General features: G+C 46.5%; 1 pseudogene across 1 annotated transcript in view; it reads right to left on the reverse strand.

Moving 5' to 3' along the window:
• The window catches only part of LOC144121584 (lysosomal alpha-mannosidase-like), a 96,534-nt pseudogene that overhangs the window by 60,876 nt on the left and 19,353 nt on the right, over nt 1-16,305 (reverse strand). Inside the window, exon 6 of the transcript XR_013312645.1 lies at nt 363-489. The product of XR_013312645.1 is annotated as a lysosomal alpha-mannosidase-like (transcript). The remainder of the gene's footprint in view (nt 1-362; nt 490-16,305) is intronic.

Here is a 16,305-nt window from a genome sequence, read left to right on the forward strand (position 1 = left end):
GCCGTCATGCTGTCTTCGGACGGTGCAGCGTACAGTGGCTTCTTCGTGTCGTCAGTAATGGTAATATGTGTGATGATATGGCAAGACACAGCGCAGTATGATCTAGCCCGGCTGAACACCACCATACTCCTCCCCTAGCTTAATCTGAAGCGCCTGGCCGATTAGCATAAGCTTCCCTGCACACGTCTGTCAGCTTTGTGTGTTTTGGTTGGCTCGCAAAGTTACGAGAAGATCCAAAACTGTGTCTGGATGGATGCGTTAACCAAGCGGAAGCTGAGCCACTTTGCGTCGTGCCTTGGCGTTTCCTCGGCCCGACAGTGTCGGCCACATGCTCCGTTTAAAGGAAGGGTGGAGAAGCGCACCTGCTGTCTTGGACACGTGGTAGGCGACTGCACCCAGCGGCGACATATCGACCTCGAACACCAGCTCGTTTGTGGCAATGCTCTTCTTGAGCGGAAGGTCCATAGCCGTGTTCGCCATGGGAACAACCTGAAAGAACAGAGTAGAATACACACCATAGAAAGGAGGTTCGAATGAAGACATTCATATTTTATGGTAACCAGAGTATCAGGAAAAGTGGACATGCGTGTAGACGGGGCCTCTGTCAAGGACAGTAGCAGCAAAATGGGCGGCAGGAACAGCTTGAAGGTATTTTCTCGCATAATGAACTAATGGCGTTTTTCTTTCTCGGGCACAAAACCATGCCCCAAATCCGGGGCGGGGATTTTCCCAAGAGATACATTAAATTTCCGGCCTTGTGCCTTGTATATATTACGCGGTGTGATAAGTTCGCAACATTCTGAAATCGTCAAAACGTGCTTAACACGAGCTGCTGGGAGGTAAAGAACGCATCCACAAGCGCGGAGTAGCACTCCTGTTTTTATTTCCACAGGTATCCCTTTTTATGCATCAAGAGATTGACCAAAAAAAAGAGTTAAGAAATAATCACAGTGAACGTATACCTTCGCAATCCGTGGCATCACCACCAGTCCAGCTTGTTTTACACGTAGACATTAGAGCCGGCAGAAAACAAAAACAGCCGCTCTTTTTCGCTCACGAACTTACCTGAAAACTCAGAATTTTTACTTGTGTATTATTTTGCTTGTGGCTTTGTCCCTGCATTTGAGCAGAACGGTCGTCATGTAAAAGACATGACAGCTTCAATGTCTTCTAAGAACAACTTGAAAAGGACAGGACAACGCAGAAAGAACACATATTGAAGGAACAGGCGCTGACAGGACAGCATTCACAGTCTTCGCAGTGCACGCCAAGGTCCTCCAGGCACATTCTTGACATTATACTGATGTTCTTTTAAGGGGATGCGGAGGATGAATTGAAGTCTGTCTGTATTGATAGATTACCACATTCTATTCGAGAGAGTAAATCTTTTTTCTAAAAACACAATTTTTATAAGCTCGAAAGCGCAAAAACAAGACAAAATACAGGCTTGTACTCCAGTGACCAATCTCACAAGCAAAGTGCAATTATAGCAATGTTTTTTTTCTTTTTGTGCTGGCGGATACCTAAGGCTGTCACAGCGCTATTCACTGCCAGTCTTCGATCACTGAGTGGTTTTCATCACTGGATTCGACGAAAATTTTTCTGCTCAGGCATACAAGTTAATTTATTTTTGCAGTTACTGACCAAGTCAAACAATGATGAAAGACGTCCCGGAACCCGGACGAGTTCCTTGCTCACAATGAGGTGAACATAGCAAGTAGGCGCATTTTAAGCGGAAATTTCGTGACGTAATTACTGGTAATAGATTATCGGTACGCTTCCTGCAGTGCGGTTCATGGTCCCGGTTTTCGATCGAATGAACGATGATTCAGGGAGAAGCTGCGTTGTCAGGCTCCGTTCTTTGGGTAAAATTTCTTCCGTTCTTTGTCTAAAGCGTTAGTGCGTGCATGGGCGGAAAATTGGCAATGGGCAAGACGCCGTCGAAAAGGGCACTGGGAATGGAAAAGGCTCACGCAGAGAAACAAACCACATTGTTAGGGTTGAATAACGCGGCATGCTATCGGCAGAAGAGTATCATATTAGACAAGGCTTCCTCAAGTTGTATCAGTAGCTGTTGAACAAACATGTGGTTGACATGAACACTTTCAAAGAACCGTTTCTTATAGCTATGCCACGACTAGACGAAATGCCAACCACAGAACTCGATGTTGAAAGAGCAATCGATAGTTTAAATATGAGAAAGTCGCCTGGGCCAGACGGCTGAGGTTTCTATATAGGTTTTAAGAACGAAATAGTACCAATATCGACTGCGCTCTTCCAAGCAGGCTTTGAAATAAATAGATTGCCGCTGTCTTACGGGTTATCTTAAACAATTCTAATTTTAAAAAAATGGCCAGGAAGAGCTGGAGCAGGTCACAGCATACAGGCCAATTTCCTTGACTAATGACAATTATAAAATATTAATTAAAGTGTTAGCAAGGAGACTGCAGTCAGTAATTAAGCATATTGTTGGACTTCACCAAACGTGTGGTATAAAGGGGAGGTCACTTATTGCTAACATACACACGGCAAGATCGGTCTCGAGTGTTGTGATCTAACTAACGAATGTGTGGCCATCCTCCAAGTATACCTCGAAAGAGCATTTGACTGAGTAGCCCACGAAATTTTGCGTTGTATTTTAGACCACGCAAATGTAGGTTCAGTAATCCGAAAGGGCGTGGCCATGGCGTACCGCCGCTACACTACCACATTAATTGTAAACAAGAGTCTGGGGGCCCCCATTAGGGCGCAAATTTCGGTACGCAGGGCTGCCCCCTGAGCCTCATTTTGTTTGTCGTTAACATAGAGACACTACGACTGAACATTATTAAAAACGAAGCTGTTCAAGGTTTCAGGTTGCAGGCAACTGAAGTCAGGTTGCTTGCGTACGAGCATGACTTAGCGGTCTTTGCTGTGAATCAGAAAAGCATACGCGAGGCTGTCCAGCGTGTTGACAGTTTCAGAAAAGCAACCGGAAGTAAAGTGAACTGTGCAAAGTGCCAAGGACTTCGGCAAGGTGAATGAAGTACAGAAAAAAAGCAGATAGATGGCACGGGGCATATTTATCAATCTTTGCGAGAGCGACGGTGGGCAAGTTGCCCTTTTAAGCAAGCTCTGCTTCGTCCTGCAATTGTTGCACTCTTCCCAGGCAAATGCGTAGAAGATACTTTTGCATGTTTTTATTTTGGTCATCGAGCTGGGAGCGGTGCAGACAGACGAATTTATTCAGAAATATGAAAGACGGTGGCCTCGAGCTTGGTCATCTATTTCTACACCAGCTTGTGAACAAGTTTTTTTTCTTTCGAGATGTTCCTGATCCTTTCTTGAGAACTCGGTGTCAAGTAAGGTTGAGCCGTGCTTTGCCTGATTTTGTTGTGGGAACAAATAGTTTTCCGGGGAGAACTTTAGGTTACTATAGAGAAGTTGCTCACAGAGTTAAATTTCTTGTAGTACGCTTTTCGAAAGAACACTTAAGTGACATGAAGCAGAAAAAGATATACGGAGATCTGTGTCATGTTGTTTTTCCAGTGACAATGTACAGAGTCTTGTACATATCGAATGTCCGCACAAATGGGGTGGTCGAGGTGGTTGAGATTATTCTATATTTACTAGAGCCACAGTATGTAGCCTATTCCTAGTGGCCAAGGTGTGGTATGTGCTTCAGGCACTGTGCATGTCACGAACCAGCGTTCAAAGATTGCACTGAGTGTGCACTATTTAGTCGGGGGTCGAGTTGGGAGAGGACAAGCCGCACAAATCATTTTCTGTCTGTGGATATCAGTGGCCTGGGTTTGGCTCATTTGTTCATTAGACAACTTGTGCCAAGGTTTATGTTCCTCCGAGACCCAAAGAAAACGCGTTCTTGCGATCGATAATGCAAGTATGTTTCGGTGATGCACTGTCAGACTATGTTGTGTCATCCAGTCGTGTTAGACATGCGAGGATGAGGGACTTTCTTGGGGTGGTTGTTCACGCATTTAAGTTGTTTAAAGTTCGCTTTTATCTGCAGTGTCCTGCCGTTGTCATAAGGAAAGAGCTTAACAAAGTTCTCATTGTCATTGTGTTGCCTGTACCTGTGTACCATTTCATGCAATGTGTACGCCAGGAAAAAAATGTACTGAAGAGATTTAAAAAGATGCCGGTGCGGACCTGGGTGAAAACGTTTCTTCAGCTACACAGTGACATATTGCCACTGAAGCCATGGCTTCGAGAAAAGGTAATATTTGTCCCATGGTCCACAAGCTCTTAAATCTGCAGGACCTCAGAGACACTAGATCCCTTGTTCCTCGACTGTACAGGCTCTGTATCTCACTGGGCCATCTTGCAATGAACAGTAAAGAAGCAGCTTCCGATATCGTCTTACGGCATACGATTTTTACCTGTCGAGAGCGGGGACAGTATCTCATACGACATGTTCATGCTTCTCAGCATACACAGTATAGGGAAAAATCGAATGGCATTCAGGCATGCAGATGAAACTGTACTTCCCGTCAGAGATTACGTTGCAGAGAGCGTCTTCTATATAAACGGGCCGCCGCGGTGGCTGAGTGGTTATGGCGCTCGCCTGCTGGTGCGAAAGACGCGGCTTCGATCCCGGCCACGGTGGTCGAATTACGATGGAGGCGAAATTCTAGAGGCCCGTGTACTGTGCGATATCAGTGCACGTTAAAGAACCCCAGGTGGTCGAAATTTTCGGAGCCCTTCACTACGGCGTCCTTCAAAGCCAGAGTCGCTTTGGGACGTTAAGCCCTCATAAACCAAGCCAAACCTATATAAGCGCTGTGTTTAAGAACCAAAATGAGCCACCAGAGTGGCTCTCAGTAATGGACGACCTTGTACCGCTAAAACGCTTTTAATCCTCTGGCGTGAGCGAAGCAGATTTACGCTCGCGCTTTTTACTTCTCAAGTGATATGGACGCAGTACATATGTATGGGTGTTTTTGTTATGTTCAAAGAAGGTAATAAAACAAAAATTGAACAAGACACTTAAGCTCCGCCTGAAGGCTATGACGCCATAGTGTTGTAGGCAAGGCTTTCCATTCTTAGCAGTTTGACACCTTTGAGCGCATTTTTGTTTTTCTTTTCCCAATTGTTGCCATTAACTATTTGATCAATTGCACGCTGAATGTTTTAATTAGCATCACCAAGCATTTGCTTTTAATTCTGAGCATTCTGGCACCTTTGAACTCCCTTTTTTTAATTTTCACTTCTTTAATTTATGAATTAATTACAATGACTTCCTTAACTCGTGATCGCCCATCACGCATCACTCACTACAACCACAAATTACAATGATACGGTTTTTTTACGACGCCCCCTATTATTTCCGACACCTGGTGCCGACTACATCTACGCCCATGTCTTTTCAACCGAACGAGCTTTATACGCTATCTCGTAAAATCGGTCGCATGGTGAGGATTCTACTTCCGGCCACCGAGTGTGACGGACGCGTGTAGGATGGGCTCTGTTTGAGCAGCGACAGCGGCCCGTGCCGGCCGTGGAAACAGGAATGCTGCAGCTGCAGTTAACGAGTATCAAGTTCTTTTGCCAATTTTGCCTACCGGACTCGGGGTGTTAAACACTGTTTTTCTTAATGGCGATGTGCGTTTTGGCCTTTCAAAGTCGAGGACTTCCATGATGCACTCGCCAAGACCGGAAGACTGGACCAGACCAGGTTAACCACTTATGGGCGGTGACCCTAAGCACTTCTCACCCAACCAAGTGGCTGCTCGCTGTGAAGAAAATGCAAGTAAAAGAGGAATGGTGCATGATTATGCATCGACCCCGAGGACCAGGATGTCAAACTGCGGCTGCATTGGATGCTCCCCGGCGTTGATGACATAAGAACGGCATTTCCAGCTTTCGGAAAGATCACAGCAGTGACCCGTGAGCGGTGGCGAGTTCAAGGCATGACGGAAAAAGCCCCTATTACTAGGACTGTTTTACTGAAGATGAAGCCAGGTGTTACAGCTGAAGACATTCCTCATCAGCTAAGAGTTGAGGGAGAGCTGGCACTTGTGGTTGTGCCTGGTAGGCCTATGCAATGCCTGCGCTGTCGCGGCACTGGGCACGTGCGGCGAGAATGTAAAAATACTCGCTGTACGAAATGCAAACGTTTCGGCCGTGGTGACGCTGATTGCGTTCGCACCTACGCATCGGCAACGCGAGCAGCGCTCGACGACGAAAAGACGGAGCTGCAAATGGATGTCGGTGAAGCTGAGGAGGCGGCTAAGGAAGCAGAGGGAGCGAATAAGGCAGCAGCAGTCACGGTTGCCTCACCGTCTTCGGCGGAGGTCACCGGGGCGCCCAGTGACCAAGGGGAGGAGCCTGAACTTCCGGGATCTATGGCAACCAAAATGGCAGAGGACGGAGGGTCTGCAGGCGCTTCAAAAACCGAGGTGCCCCAACCTGTGGGTGAGGAGGGCATGGATGACAGCGACGGCCGCTTGGCGACCGTTAGTGCGCCCGTCAAGCGTCCTCATGAAGTGTCTCGCAACGAAGAGGCCAACGAGGCTACAACCAATGGAGACGAGCCTTCAGCGAAAGCTATTCAGGCCCGGAGGCCTGCTTACAAGCCGCGCCCGAATGTTTCAGCTGACAGGCGAGTCGCCGCAAGTTCACCTTTGAGGCAAGGACACTACAATCGACCTGATGACCCGGGCATTAAACAAAGCATCTAGCAGTACTCTGAGGTAAGCGTCATGCTCTCGGTCTCTTCACTTTCTGCCGAAATGGCTGCTCTACTTTTCCTGAAAATAGCCACACTTAATGTAAAGGGATTGGCGGGGAAAAGAAAATAGAGCCAAGTATATCGACTTATAACTGACTACGACATTGATCTGTATTCGGTACAAGAAACTAAAGTACACGGGGAGGAAGAGACCGAGAGCACGGTGCGGTGTTTCACTTCTAGGTATTACGCGATAGTTTCTGATACAGTTGGAACGTCGGCTGGGTGTGCGCTCTTAAAAGAGCTACGGGGCCTGGTTGTTCGCGCTTACGCGACATGTTGTTATGGACAATTTATTGTGCTTGATTATGCCTACTTGGATTGGAGTGTAGAATAATCTGCCTTTACGCACCTAACAAGGTCGAGGAGAGGGCAGCATTTTTTGAAATCATCGAACAGTACTGTACTGTCGATAAGCAATTGATCGTCATAGGTGATTTCAACTGTGTGTTGGCTGCACGTGACGAAACAAGCGATAGCATATCCAGACAGAAGCACCGAAAGATTGCCCGCGTTAGTAGATAAATGGAGTATTGAAGATGTGGCTGTCTGATTAGAAGGCGAACGAGATGTGCAATTTACGCACTTTCAGCGGTCAAGTCACGCATGTCTGGACCGTATTTATATAACGGTAAACCTGTTTCCAAGCTGTAACAATTGCAAGGTTGTACCTGTGTCGTTTTCGGACCACTGTTTGGTACAGTGTATGGTAGGCACAAGAAAACGAGACATTACGTTTAACTGGAACTTGTGGAAATTAAATGATAAGTTGTTAAAGTGCGAACGTTTTTATGGCAACAAAAAAGAAAAAAAAGGCAATGTAGTGCCTAATTCAAGAGAAAATTATGATAACTATGTAAGCAGCAAATTAAAATGAAAGCAATTGAAAAGGCTTGCCGCATGAAAAAATTAATGAAGAGAATTTAAGACAACTGCTGCGGAAACTAATCTAGCCGGGGAGTAAAGCTCCTGTTCTGTGGATTGATGACGTAAAGAAAATAAACAGAAGATAGAAGTTATGGAAGAAGAGCGTTATCGCGATCCGCTGATGCGTACGAGAGCCGAAGAGGCGGTTTTCGGTGAAGCACCGACAAAACGAGCTTTGGGCACGGAAAAAGCCCGGGCTGAGCGCAATCGGGTTGATAAGATTAAATGGGGAAGAGTCATAGCAGATGACGAAACGCATATAAAGCAAAATTTTGGTGAATATATCAGTCGCTTTTCGCAAAACATGACGTAGACATTGACACACTCAAATACAAGTTAGTAGGAGCAATGCCAAAAACAGGTTATGAACAGAAACAGATATTAGAGGAACCCACTACCGAGTCTGAAGTGCGAAAAGCAATAGACTTTAAACTCTCGTAAGTCGCCTGGACCAGGCGGTTTAAGTGCGACTTTCTCTAAAGCCTTTAAGCAAGAGATTTCTCCTTTGCTAACTGCACACTTTAATGATGCACATCAATTAAAAGCACTACATCCTTCTTTTGGCTTATCTCACACTCTCCGAATTCCGAAAACGGAAGACAGCGAAAAGTTAAGACAGGTTACAGCCTACAGGCCGATTTCACTCACGAACGTTGACTACATAATATTTATGGAGGTGCTAGCAAGGCAGTTACAAAGGGTAATGAATGTGATAGACGGTCCTCATCAGACCTGTGGCATCAAAGGCAGTTCTAATATGTCTAATATTCATAACGCAAGATGTGTTCTTGAGTGTTTCAATATTACAGACAGTAGTGTTGCTATTCTTCAGTTAGACCTGGAAAAGGCTTTTGATTGCGTGGCACATGAACCTTTGTTTTTAATTTTCGATCAAGTGAATGTTGCATTAGTCATCAGGAAGGGAGTGGCCCTGGCGTACCGCAACTGCACAACTAGGCTAATAATAATAGTCTGGGGGCCCACGAAGCGTTTGGTGCGCCAGGGCTGTCCCCTATATATGCCCTCTTTTGTTTAGTATTACATAGAAGCCCTGTGTTTGAGCATAATACAGATTGACGGGATTCAAGGTTTTAGGCTACAAGCGACAGAAATTAAGTTGCTGGCTTATGAGGACGACGTAGCCGTTTTCGGGGTTCATGATGAGAGCATAAAAAAACCCATCGATTGTTTTCGCTAATTTAGTCAATCGACAGGAAGTCGAGTAAATTTTGGAAAATGTGTTTGCTTGTGGTATGGTGAATGGCCAACTACGCCAGTTAGCTTTGCGAATGTGTCCTGGATGACGACCTCAATGAAGTACTTACGGGTCCCATTGGAGCATTATCGAGACAGAGAACCGTATTGGAAAGGACAGTTAGAAGACATGCGTGCAAAAGCTGACAGTTGGAGAGGGGATCGGTTATCGACTTTCGCGAGGGCTAGAGTGCGCAACTTGTTCATAAGCAAGCTGTGGTACATGATGCACGTACTGCATGTTCACGAACCAACGTGCAGAAACTGCACCGCATTTTCGCTGTATTTGTCTGGGCCTCGAGCTGGGAACGATGCAGCCGCACAAATTTGTTAAGAAGTGTCAAAAATGAAGGCTAGGCCTGGGCCATCTGTTCTTGTGCCAAATCGTGAGCAGGTTTTTATTTTTTCGTGACACGAGTAACCCCTTATTGCGTACAATCTGTCAAGTAAGGCTCGGCCGTCCGTTACCACAATGAATTGTGGGAACAGGTAACATTCAAGGTCGGAATTATAGATACAGCAGCGAAGTCGTAATAAGGGTTAGATTTTTAGCTGCTTGTTTTTCGCAGCAGTACTGTAAAAAGGAAAACACTGTATCGGGATCTCCGTGATGTTGTTCTGCCTGAATCATTGTATAGGGCCATGTACCGTAGAGGCCCAGGGCGGTAATGTGTTGAGGCGGCTGAAGAAAATGCAGGTACAACCGGCGACTAAATCTTTCCCTTTTAAGTTACGCATAGAAACACTGGCCGTCAATACAGTTATTGAGAAAAAGGGAATGTTTCTGCCTTGGGGCTCAGATTGTTCGATTTGCAAGAATTCAGAGACAATCGATAATGTATTCTTGCACTGCTGGGAAGGCGTCTGCTTCTGGCATGTCTTGCAAACAACGCTCAAGAAAGACTTGCCTCTAGACACGTATATAATACGGTATCTGCCTCTATAAAACGAAGAGGGCGTACCTTATGGCACAATATTGCTATATGGGTCTCCACGCTATTTGGCGCTCGCGAATGGCTCGATACTACTGTGAGCCTGATGCGAGGCCTGCTCGAATTTTCTTTCCTGAGAGTGTGCACTGGTTTATTGAAATACAAAAAAACGGCCGATTAAGGTTCTGATTGGCTCTCGAGGGTAGAGCCCTTGGTGTCGCTGAGGGACTTTTAACATCACGAAGCGAGCAGCAGCGGCTGGTTTAGTGTCAGATTCCCTCCTGAAAGGGGTATCATGTAAATTTGTTCGTGTACTCTGTCGAAGCCCGGCAATAAAGAAAAAAAAAGCGGTCGCGTGCTGTAATCGTTAGCACTCTGGAATCTGAATCCAGCGATCCGAGTTCAAATCTCGGTGAGATCTGCGCTTTTTTCCTTTCTTTTTTTTCCCACTTAAGCTGCCTTGGACGTTTCTTGTGCACCCGCATGCAGCGGTTCTCCTCGTTCCGGCGTGGTCTAGTGGATTTTCACTTCCGGCCACCGTCCGTGTTGACGTGAAATGAGCTCCGTTGGAGCGGCTTCAGCGGCCATGCCCGGCCGCGGAAAGAGGTCTCTTGCTTCTACTTTGTCGTCAGGATCCGGGTATCAGGTTGTATTGTCGAGTCTGCCAACAGGACGTTTCGTTGTGAACACCGTATTTTTGCACGCTGATGTCAGGGCCCGCCCATATCGGGTGGATTTCTTTGGAGATGCGCTCGCTCAGCTATCGCTCTTGGGGGAAGTGCTCACCCTAGGGACGTTTCGCATGAATCATGTATGGGCAGTCACTTTCAAAGATGATGAAATGCTGAAGAAGATTGTCAGTGCCGGGAAGTTGAAAGTGAAAAGTGCCCGGTGTCTTGTAATCGACCCTGCAAACCATGACGTACGCCTGGAGCTGCACTGGCTGCTTCACAGTGTTCCGTACGAAGATGTGCGGCTTGCTTTCGCACCATTAGGAAAGGTGACGGACGTGTCGAAGGAGCGGTGGCACGTACACGGGGTGTCTGACAAGGGCTCAACGACGAGGCTCGTGACTTGGAGGTTGAATGCCGGCGTGAAGCTGGACGACCTTTTCCATCTGGTGAGCGTCGCTGGCGAGCTGGCGCTCGTGGTCGTCCCGGGCAGGGCTCCGCTCTCCCTCCGATGCCGTGGCATAGGACATATCCGCTTTGAGTGCCGGATCCCATGGTGCGGTTCCTGCCGTCGGTTCGGGCATGAGAAGGAGCAGTGCACTCGTACTTACGCCAACGTCACCGGGCGGGTGAGCAGTGAAGACAGCTCGGAGCTACTAATGGACGAAGCCAAAGCGGTGAAGGCATCGAAAGCGGCAAGTGAGCCAGCGGCGCAAGAACCAACGTTGACGCCTCCCCAGACGGATCAACCAGAGGTGCTACCCAAAGTCAGTGCAGCAACATGACAGCTGGTTGCAGCTCCCGCAGATCCCACACCAGTCTCCGGCACGCTGAGGGGTGCGACAGAAAGACATGTGGACTCTTCGGAGAGCGTCACCTAGCCTTCGGTGGAACCCATGGACTTTCTGTCAACTGCAACCAAAAGCGCGGCCGGAAAGCGTACGCACTCTGAAGCTGGTTCTAGTGCGCCTCAACTTCATGCCAGCGGTAGTGGCGAGCCTCCGGTCAAAGCGCCAGGTATGAGGCGTTCGACCTTAACGCCGCGGCCAAACGTGCCGGTGGACTCACGGCAGGCGGGTAAACCGCCTTCATGGATTTTTTTTGCCGCTGAGCTTGCTTCGGGGTGTGGGGGTCAAATATTTGTGCCACGAAGGTAGATAAAACAGAATAAGGCATCCTTTGTTTTCGAAATGGCAGCTATCCTACGCGAAGTGCTACGTGTAGCCTCTTTAAACGTTAGAGGTCTCGAAGCGAGAAGGCGACAGTATCAGCTCAGTCGGCTTCTTCTTGAGAACGACCTTCACGTAACTGCAATCCAGGAAACAAAAATTGGAAGTCAAGGATCGACTTACCGAATGGTGCCTACCTTTCGTGCGCAATTTGATTTGTGCGTGTGTCATTCTGTCGGTGCGTCAGGCGGTTGTGTTCTCTTTACTGGAACAACAAAGGCATAACAATGCAGTCGCTCTTATCCGGTGAATGCGGTCGTCTTCTGGTCGCCAATTTCTTGTACTGTGACCTGCTTTTTCGAGTGATTTGTGTGTATGCACCAAATGTAGAAATGGAACGCAAATTGTTTTTTGAGCGAATTGAGTGGTTTTTAAAATGCGACAAGATTGTTATGTTTTTGGGGGATATAAACTGTTTGTCAGGCAGTCGATTGGGCCAAGCTTTCGGCCGTACGGGACAACAGTGCATAATTATTGAATGCTCTGGCCAGCGACTATTGTTTAGAGGATGTAGGAAGTGTTTATATGACTGGCACGCATCCGCAATACACGCACTTTCAGGGAGATAGCCATGCTCGACTGTACATGATATATGTGTCGGCAGACTTCGTTCCTTTGTGTACCTCGCACGAAGTCAAACCGGTGCCATTTAGCGACCATTGCCTAGTGGTTGCAATCTTTGGCAGGAGTCCCTTTAAAAAGCGATTTAACTGGGATTTATGGAAATTCAATATAAAGTTATTGGAGCAAGAAGGCTTTGTCAGTGGAGTAGGAAAACAGCTAGAAAAGCTGCTCATGGAGCAACGGGAAAGTTTCGCTGTTCAGTTTGAAGTATTTAAGCAGTTTTTCAAAAAGGAGGGCAATTGAAACAAGTAGAGTTATAAGGTCTCAAGAAAAACAAGGAAATTCAGCTCCTTGAGCAGCTTGCGCTCCTCATTAGTGTTGAAAAGACTCAGCCAGGAACCTTTTTGAAAGCAAGAAGAAATACAAAAGTGCGGTTGGAAATAATAGATACAGATAAGTACAGAGCAGCGGTGGTGCGCGCACGCGCAGAGAAGCTGTGGGCAGGGGAATCGCCAACGAAGCGCGCATTAGGCGATGAAAAAAGATACGCCTGCCAAAAAAGAAATACCCCAGATACAAAATGGTGATGAGGTGTCGGCCGATAGCGACATTATCAAGCGCGTAATCAGACCATTTCAACGATTTGCTGGGTCACACGCGAAGGGCGGAGGGAGGTTTCTATAAAGATTTTCTACCGTTTATGCCAAGGCTCGACGATGAAATGAAAATTCGTCTTGAACAGCCAATATCCGTTATTGAGTTAGAGGAAGCACTGATAGATCAACTGCCATTGGGTTAAGCAGCCGGCCCTGGTGGTTTAGGAGCCGCCTTTTACAAACATTTCAAGACAGAGACTGCCCAGAATTTGCTGAAAGTTCTTGTCGAAGCGTACGAGAAAAAACGTACGCCAATGCCATTCATAACATTGTACTGATACCGAAGTTTGCTGAGCCAGAAAAACATTTGTTGGTGGGGTCTTATCGCCCGATAAGCCCCACCAACGTAGACTATAAGATATTCATGAAGATTCTGGCAAAACGAATTCAGAGTGTCATAACAATGTTAGTGGGGAGTCATCAAACTTGCGGTATCAAGGGTCGGAGCATCGCCACTAATATACACACAGTGCGAAGTGTGCTTGAATGTTGCGACGCACTAGACGACAGGTTGGCAATGGTGCAGCTAGATCTCGCAAAAGCCTTCGACCGTGTGTCACATTTTGTTCTGTTCAGCTTGCTAGATCATGCTAATGTGGGCTGTGTAATGTCGAAGGGTGTACGAATGGCATACGCGAACTGCACAACGCGCGTGTATGTTAATGGGGAGCTCACTGAAAGCCTGCATGTGCGCTCTTCAGTGAGGCAGGGATGTCCCTTGTCACCCCTCTTGTTCAGAGTCTATCTCGAACCTCTTTGTCTGGCTATACAGAAATCTGAGCGTACAATTGGCTTCAGGTTACTGTCAGCTCATGTGAAAATCTTGGCCTACGCCGACGACATCGCTGTGTTCTGCTCAAGTAGACAGAGTATCTGTGAAGCCAAGGCTGTTGTTGAGAAGTTTCGCAAATGCACCGGGGCGCAAATAAATTGGGAGAAGTGTTACGAATTCTGGCATGGTGACTGGGAGGAAACTCCAGACTACTAGTCTCGACTTCGATGGGCCACTACTCCGACGACGTATCTTGGCGTGCCGCTGGACTCTTATAGCAGCCCCAAACCATACTGGAGTGAACAGGCGGCAATGGCAAAGGAAAAGGCCAGTGCGTGGCAAGGGCGACTATTATCAATGTTCTCGCGCGGCACTGTGTGTAACCTGCTTTTCATCTCCAAGATATGGTATGTCATGAATGTTTTGAGCGCCTCGCGGATCAATATTCAAAAGATCCACAGGGTTTTGCTGTTTTTATTTGGGCGTCGACGTGGGAAAGAAGCAGTCTAACGAACTTATTCTTGCCAGTGAAGAGAGGAGGTCAAGGTTTTGCTCATTTATTTTTAAGACAAATCGTGTCGCGCTTTATGTTTCTTCGCGACCAGAAAGACATTTTTCATCGCACAGTTTTGCAAGTTCGTTTATGTCGATTGCTACCAGGAATTGTATTATATGCTCGGTTCAAGGAATGCGTGGTACGTGAGACGTTACCTGCGCGAAGTTGTGCTTGCGTACATGATGTTACAGGTGCGATTTGTAATGCAGTACCTCTCCAATGTCACTAGGAAAAATCTGTATAAAGGTCTAATAGAAACAATACTCCCTGTACCCATTTACCGTTTGTCAAATTGCGGAGGCTCAGGGGCAGATGTGCGCAAAAGGATTAAAAGAATGCCAGTGTACCCATCTTTAAAAAATTTCTTCTTTAAACTTCCCATCGGTACACCGTCGGTATAAACGTGGATGCATGGCAAAGGTCTCATTGTCCCTTGGTCGACAGACTGTTTTTTGTTTAAAAACCTGAAACAATTGATCATGTGTTTTTAGATATTTGGGTCGTTTTTTTTTCTGGGACGTGCTTCGAAGAACTTTAAAGAAATAGTTGCCATTAAATCCGCATGGCATCAGGTTTCTACCGATAGGAAAACAGGACATCCCTTATGACACTATTATGCGCATTGGCCTTCATAGTTTATGGAAAACAAGGACACAATTCAACGATGCAGATGTAGTTTTGAGATCTCCACGCAAGCATTTCATTGAAGGTGTAATAAATCTGAAGGAAGTGTATCGGACACTGCCTGATCAGCCAAAGTGGAAAATGTGCTTGATGACTTGGTTGAACTGAAAAAAGTTTAACTCACCGTGTCAGTGTAAGTGTTACTGACATGTTTAATTTGTTTGTAACCGTTGTCAAAATGCAATAAAAAAATCCCGCGTCGTCTAGTGTCCAGGACACCTAGCTCTCACCCAGGAGGCCCGCGTTCGATTCCCGGTGTCGGAAGGTGCGGTCTCATGGTGTATGTGTCGCCGGAGTTTTCGCCTTCCTGTGAGCAGTATGAAGTGTAGCAAGTGTCCTTTAGTGACCACTACCTACTATTTACGGTAACTTTGGGAGGAAGGACGCAGCGTAAAGCAAAAATGAACTGGAATATGTAGAAGCTATACTCAAGGCTTATAGAAGACGACATATTTTAATGAAAAGTTAAGGAAAGCATGGATATGTTTAATACTGGTGAAACAGCATGTATTGAACCTTGGGAACGCTTTAAGCTGGAGGTTAAAATTAATGCCATTGAACGTTCGAGCATAATAAAGTATGAGGGAAAAAAAGAAAAGCAACTGCGAGAGCTTCTGGCGCATTTAGGGCGCGAAGAGGAACAAACGCCGGGCATGTTCATGCATGATATAAAGGGCGTCAAAGTTAGGCTAGAAAAGCTTTAGATGCTCAGAAGTACAGAGGGGCAGCGATAAAAGCACGCACGGAAAAATGGCTTACTGGCGAAACGCCAAGAAAACGCGTGCCCTCAGATAAAAAGCGATATGCGCGCTCGAACGAGATCTCAGTTATCGAATACAGAGGGCTAACAAGGCGGATTTATAGTGGTGGCGAAGGCTGGGCCGAAAAGTGGTTTAGCGCGACTGCAGCACAACCAGAGGATGGGGGGGGGGCAAAACACTCATATAAATAAATGATAAAACTACAAAATTGGAATGTAATCTGCGAATAGAAAAGAAAAAATATATTAGCACCTTGTTTTATGAAAGAGGTAAGTCATTTTATTAAAACCTGGCAAATTTTGTATTTTTGCAACACTCTTGACCTGCCCCCTATTCATGAGTGTGCGGTGCATTACAGCGCGTCTTTGCAGGCCTTGTTTCGATACCCGGCTAACCCGGCCACAGTGGCGGGAGCTCCAAGGCGGATTTATAGTGGTGGCGAAGGCTGGGCCGAAAAGTGGTTTAGCGCGACTGCAGCACAACCAGAGGATGGGGGGGCAAAACACTCATATAAATAAATAATAAAACTACAAAATTGGAATGTAATCTGCCAATAGAAAAGAAAAAAA

The sequence above is a fragment of the Amblyomma americanum genome, chromosome 1 (genome assembly GCF_052857255.1).
Source record: "Amblyomma americanum isolate KBUSLIRL-KWMA chromosome 1, ASM5285725v1, whole genome shotgun sequence".
Taxonomy (NCBI): domain Eukaryota; kingdom Metazoa; phylum Arthropoda; class Arachnida; order Ixodida; family Ixodidae; genus Amblyomma; species Amblyomma americanum.